This window comes from Rhinoderma darwinii, chromosome 2 (assembly GCF_050947455.1).
Source record: "Rhinoderma darwinii isolate aRhiDar2 chromosome 2, aRhiDar2.hap1, whole genome shotgun sequence".
Classification (NCBI taxonomy): Eukaryota; Metazoa; Chordata; class Amphibia; order Anura; family Rhinodermatidae; genus Rhinoderma; species Rhinoderma darwinii.
This window is the reverse complement of record NC_134688.1, coordinates 165347777-165354343: the sequence shown is the minus strand read 5'-3', so window position 1 is coordinate 165354343 and position 6567 is coordinate 165347777.

Sequence of the window (6567 nt, the reverse complement as noted above, 5' to 3'; positions counted from 1 at the left end):
GGAGATTTATTGCTAACTTCTCGGTCATCGCTAAGCCTCTTACGGATCTCACTCGCAAGGGTGCTGATCTCCTCCGCTGGCCTCCTGAGGCTGTCCAGGCTTTTGAGGTCCTTAAGAAGTGCTTTATCTTGGCCCCGGTGCTGGTTCAGCCCAACCAAATGGAGCCATTTATCGTGGAGGTTGACGCGTTCGAGGTGGGAGTGGGGGCTGTCTTGTCCCAGGGTACCAGGTCCCTCACCCATCTCCGTCCCTGTGCCTACTTCTCCAGGAAGTTTTCGCCCACTGAGAGTAACTATGATATTGGCAACCGCGAACTCTTAGCCATTAAATGGGCATTTGAAGAGTGGCGCCACTTCCTGGAGGGGGCTAGGCACCAGGTAACGGTCCTTACCGACCACAAGAATCTGGTTTTCCTAGAATCTGCCCGGAGGCTAAACCCGAGACAAGCTCGATGGGCGTTATTTTTTACCAGATTCAACTTTTTGGTTACCTATAGGGCTGGGTCTAAAATTATTAAGGCTGATGCACTGTCGCGTAGCTTCATGGCCAGCTCTCCTTCGGAGGAAGATCCTGCTTGTATTTTGCCTCCAAGTATAATCATTTCCTCTATTGATTCTGATTTAGTCTCTGAAATTGCTGCTGATCAAGGTTCAGCTCCCGGGAACCTTCCTGAGAACAAGCTGTTTGTTCCCCTGCAATTCCGGCTAAGGGTACTTAGGGAAAATCATGACACCGGACTATCTGGTCATCCAGGCATCCTGGGTACCAAGCACCTCATTGCCAGAAACTATTGGTGGCCTGGGTTGCCTAAAGACGTTAAGGCCTATGTCGCCGCTTGTGAGGTTTGTGCTAGGTCCAAGACTCCTATGTCCCGACCAGCGGGCTTACTACGTTCTTTGCCCATTCCCCAGAGACCTTGGACCCATATCTCCATGGATTTTATCACCGATTTGCCTCCATCTCAAGGCAAGTCGGTGGTGTGGGTTGTAGTAGACCGCTTCAGTAAGATGTGCCACTTTGTGCCCCTCAAGAAACTACCCAATGCTAAGACGTTGACCTTGTTTGTCAAACACATCCTGCGTCTCCATGGGGTCCCTGTCAATATTGTTTCTGACAGAGGGGTACAATTTGTTTCTTTGTTTTGGAGAGCCTTCTGTAAAAAGTTGGAGATTGATCTGTCCTTCTCCTCTGCCTTCCATCCCGAAACTAATGGCCAAACGGAGAGGACTAATCAGTCTCAAGAACAATATTTAAGGTGTTTTATCTCTGACTGTCAATATGATTGGGTCTCATTCATTCCCCTCGCCGAATTTTCCCTTAATAACCGGGTCAGTAACTCGTCAGGGGTTTCCCCCTTTTTCTGTAATTTTGGGTTTAATCCACGGTTCTCCTCCGTTTCACCTGGTAGTTCCAACAATCCCGAGGTAGAGGTCATTCATCGGGAACTGTGCACAGTCTGGGCCCAGGTTCAGAAGAACCTAGAGGCGTCCCAGAGCATACAAAAAATTCAGGCAGATAGAAGATGTTCTGCTAACCCCTTGTTTATGGTCGGGGATCTGGTGTGGCTATCGTCAAAGAACTTGTGCGTTAAAGTCCCGTCCAAGAAGTTTGCTCCCCGGTTTATAGGGCCGTACAAGGTCATTGAAGTCCTCAATCCTGTCTCCTCCGACTGGAGTTGCCCCCATCTTTTCGAGTACACGACGTGTTTCATGCCTCCCTCCATAAACGCTGCTCCCCGTCCTTGGCTCCCTCGAGGAAACCTCCTGTCCCCGTTCTCACCCCTGAGGGGGTAGAATTCGAGGTGGCCAAGATTGTGGACAGCAAGATGGTCCATGGCTCCCTCCAGTACCTGGTCCATTGGAGAGGATACGGGCCTGAGGAGAGTACTTGGGTACCCGCCCGGGATGTTCACGCTGGGGTATTGGTCAGGAGGTTCCACCTTCGTTTCCCCAATAAACCAGGTCCATCTAGAAAAGGTCCGGTGGCCCCTCATGTTAAGGATCTGCCAGGCTCAGCTTCTGTGTCTACGCCCATAGGTAATCAGTATGCACCTGCTTCTATGTCTCTGAGACTGACTCCATCTTCCACCACTCAGGATGGCAGGCTTAGGAGTGGGGGAGCCTATCACAGCCTGGCCAGACGGAGCTAGCTCCTGACCTCTGTCTATTTATACCTGCCTTTCCTGTTCCTCCTTGCTTGTGATTCTTCTCGTTTGCTTTCCTGGCCCTGCTGCAGCTTCTTGAACTATTTGACCCTGCTTCATATTGACCCTGGCTTACTGACTACTCTTCTTCTCTGCGTTTGGTATCTCATACACTCCTGGTTTGACTCGGCTTGTTCACTACTCTCCTGCTCTGCGTTTGGTACCTCGTACACTCCTGGCTTGACTCGGCTCGTTCACCACCCTTGTTGCTCACTGTGTTGCCGTGGGCAACTGCCCCTTTCCCCTTGCTTCTGTGTACCCTTGTCTGTTTGTCTGTCGTGCACTTATTGAGCGTAGGGACCGTCGCCCAGTTGTACCCCGTCGCCTAGGGTGGGTCGTTGCAAGTAGGCAGGGACTGAGTGGCGGGTAGATTAGGGCTCACTTGTCTGTCTCCCTACCCCCACCATTACAGATGCCCTGGTTATCTAAGAACCTATATGTATATAATTGGAACAAGCGCCGCCCTTAGCATGAGGACGCAATATAGCCACATTGCAATACCACCATGATGTTATGGCGCAGCAAAAGACCAACTGAGATGGTGTCTGGCCCGTTTCTCCTGGCAGCAATGAATTTAGCCACAAAGCAAACCAACCACAATTTGTTCGTACCTGCCAGATAAAAATAAACATTACAGAGCAAATCAAACAGCAACACAAACAGCAGAACACATCATATTCTGTAGATAATGCACCTAGGGAAGAAAACAATATTTAAAGACACAGTGCATGGCATTAAATAGACCACACTTGGCACAATCCAAACCCATCCCTCACATGATGCTTTTTAGAATGTGACTAGATCGAACCAGTAAGTAATTTCTTTTCAGCCCCTTGTCTTGGCACATTGTGATTTTGCCTAGTTAGGTATCACACTGATATCCTTATTTTAACCCCTACCCACACGAGTCAGTAACTGCACGTCGTCGCGGGAGGTTACTTCCCACACGAGGATGTAAAGTTACTGAGTCGTTCCTGCTACACACTGTCGGTGACAGTGTGCACTGGGAACCGGGAGGTCAGCTGTCCCCGACAGCTGACACTACCCTGTTGCTGGTCAGCGGTCCATCACGGTTGATTTCGGCAACTAACCCCTTAGATGTGGCGATCGATTGCGAACGCTGAATCTAAGGTTTTTTTTAGCAGATCGGCAACCCCCACAATGTGATTTCTGGGCTGCCGATGGTTGGCATGGTAACCGGAGGTCAGACAATGGCCTCCGGGTCTGCCATGTACGGAAGCCTATGAGGATCAGCCTCCGGATGGTCCTCATAGGCTTCCTATTACGTCACTGTCAGTGTCAAACTGACAGTTGGATTACATTACACTACATAGTCTCCTAGTGGGACAAAAAAAAAAGGTTAATAAAAATGTTTTAAAAAGTGTAAAAATAAAAGTTACAAGTTAGAAAAACAAAAACTGCTTTTTTCCTATAAGACTTTTATTATAGGAAAAAAATGAAAACGTTAAAAAAGCACACATATTTGGTATCACCGCGTTTGTAATGACCCAAACTATAAAACTATAATGTTATTTTTCCCGCGCAGTGAACACCGCAAAAATAAAACAAAAAAAACAATGCCAAAATTGCTATTTTTTGGTCATCACCCGTTCCAAAATAGAGAATAAAAAGTGATCAAAAAGTTGCATGTACCCCAAAATATTGCCAATAAAGACTACAACTCATCCCGCAAAAAACAATCCCTTACACAGCTTTTTTGACTGAAAAATTAAAAGTTATGGCTCTCAGAATATAAAGACACAAAAAAATAAATTTGTTTATAAAAAAAATGATTTTATTGAGCAACTCTGCAAAACTTATTAAAACTATATACATATGGTATCGCCATGATTGTATCGACCCGTATAAAGTAAAATTGTCACTCATCGCGCACGGTGAATGCCGTAAAAAAATAAATAATTTGAAACGCCAAAATCGCTGCTTTTTTGGTCATCTTAGCTTTAAAAAAAATGTAATAAAAAGTGATCAAAGAATTGTATGTACCAAAAATGGTACCAATGAAAACTACAGCTTGTTCCGACAAAAATAAGCCCTCACACCACTCAATCGAACAAAAAATAAATAGGTTATGTTATATTTTTTTAACACTGTTTTTTCTTTGTAAAAGTAGTAAAATATAAAAAAAACAATAATAATTTGGTATCACCGTAATCTTATTGTGCCGCAGAATAAAGTTAAGTTGTTGTTCTTACCGCACAGTGAAAGACAAAAAAACAAAACCCAAAAACCAAAAGGAGGAATTGCAGTTTTTTTCAATTTTAGCCCACAAAGAGTTTTATTTTTCCAGTAGAATAAATGGTACTTTAAATGGTGTCAATAGAAACTATAACTCTTCCCACAAAAAATAACCCCTCACACCACTCTATTGATGAAAAAATAAAAAAAGTTATGGCTCAAGGAAGACGGGGAGTAAAGAACTAAAATGGAAAAGCAAAAAAGGATCAGTCCTGAAAGGGTTCATTCATTTCTAATGAAAAAACATTGACCATATATGGGGTATTGCCGTAATCGGGAGAAATTGCTTTACAAATGTTGGGGTGCTTTTTCTTCTTTATCCACTGTGAAAATTAAAGAATTCAACATTTTATTGGAAAAAATTTTGATATTCATTTTTATGGCCTAATTCCATGAAATTCTGCAAAAAACCTGTTGGGCCCAAATGCTCACTATACCCCTAGAAAAATTTCTTGAGGGGTGTAGTTTCCAAAACGGGGTAACTTTTGGGGGGTTTCCATTTTTTTGGGCACCACAAGACCTCTTCAAACCTGACATGGTGCCTAAAATATAATCTAATAAAAAGGAGGCCCCAAAATTCACTAGGTGTTTCTTTGCTTCGGAGGCTGGTGCTTCACTCCATTAGCACACTAGGGCCATATGTGGGATATTTCTAAAAATGGCAGAATCTGGGTAATAAATATTGAGTTATGTTTCTCTGGTAAAACCTTCTGTGTTACAGAAAACAATGTATTACAAATGAATTTAGGGCAAAAAAAATGAAATTTGTAAATCTCGGCTCTACTTTGCTTTAGTTCCTGTGAAACCCCTAAAGGGTTAAGAAACTTTCCAAATGCTGTTTTGAATAGTTTGAGGGTGCAGTTTTTTTTAAAATTGGGTGATTTATGGGGAATTTCTAATATATAGTGCCCTCAAAACCCCTTCGGTACTGAACTGCTCCATGAAAAAATAGCCTTTTGAAATTTTCTTGAAAATGTGAGAAATTGCTGCTAAAGTTCTAAGCCTTGTAATGTCCTAGAAAGATAAAAGGACATTCCAAAAAATGATGCAAACAAAGTAGACATGTGGGAAATGTTAACTAGTAACTCATTTGTGTGGTATTACTATTTGTCTTACAAGCAGATACATTAAAATTTAGAAAAATGCTCATTTTTGCAAATTGTATATAAAAATTGTACATACATTTTTGTGTTTTTCAAAAATAAGTATTGAATTTATCGACCAAATTTTTTCACTAACATAAAGTCCAATGTGTCACGAGAAAACAATCCCTGAATGGCTTGGATAGATAAAAGAATTCCGAAGGTATTACCACATAGAGGAACACATGTCAGATTGGAAAAAAGGACAACACATGTTAATGGTGGTAAATAGCCACCTTATCTACCATTATAGATCAACACCAGCTTAGTAATAATATATAATTATCTATCTGGTCATCATTTAGACATACCGTACAATATTGATACAGTTTCTTGTAGGCTTTCCTCCTGACGTTGTATTGGATAGATTTTATAAATCTTGTATAAAAACAGTGCAGACGAGCAGTGGTGTTTACCATGGCAACTGATCAGATCTCAAAGTAATTTTACAATTGTTAGTAAGAGAATGAAAGCAGACATCTAACATATACAATTTACCAAAATACACAAACCTATAAACTTCATAGTCTCTTCCTTTCTTACCTGGATACCATATAGAAAGCATAATAGTCACAACTTACATTTATGACACACATAAGCAGGGGTCATGCATGTGAAACTGAAAGCAGATTAACAAATATGCCTTTAAAGGGACCAATTTAAAGATGGCAGACAATCTTTCAAGTCCTTTGTAAGTGGAAAGATTTGGAGAATACCAGCTTTCTAACAACGATACATGGATTCAAGCTCACTATAAATAACCATGAACAAAGAACAGCCCAGTTGCCAATATTTTTCTCGGTTGGTATCAAATGAAATTCATTTGGCAGCTGCGGGGGTTTTTAGAGTGCTAATGGAAGTTATTTTCAGTTATCACGTCAGACCATAAGTATACAAAGGTGGTAATTTCTCTTGTAATCTAGCGATCGGTTTATACGTAGGGGGTATGCTTTAGACTAAGCTTTT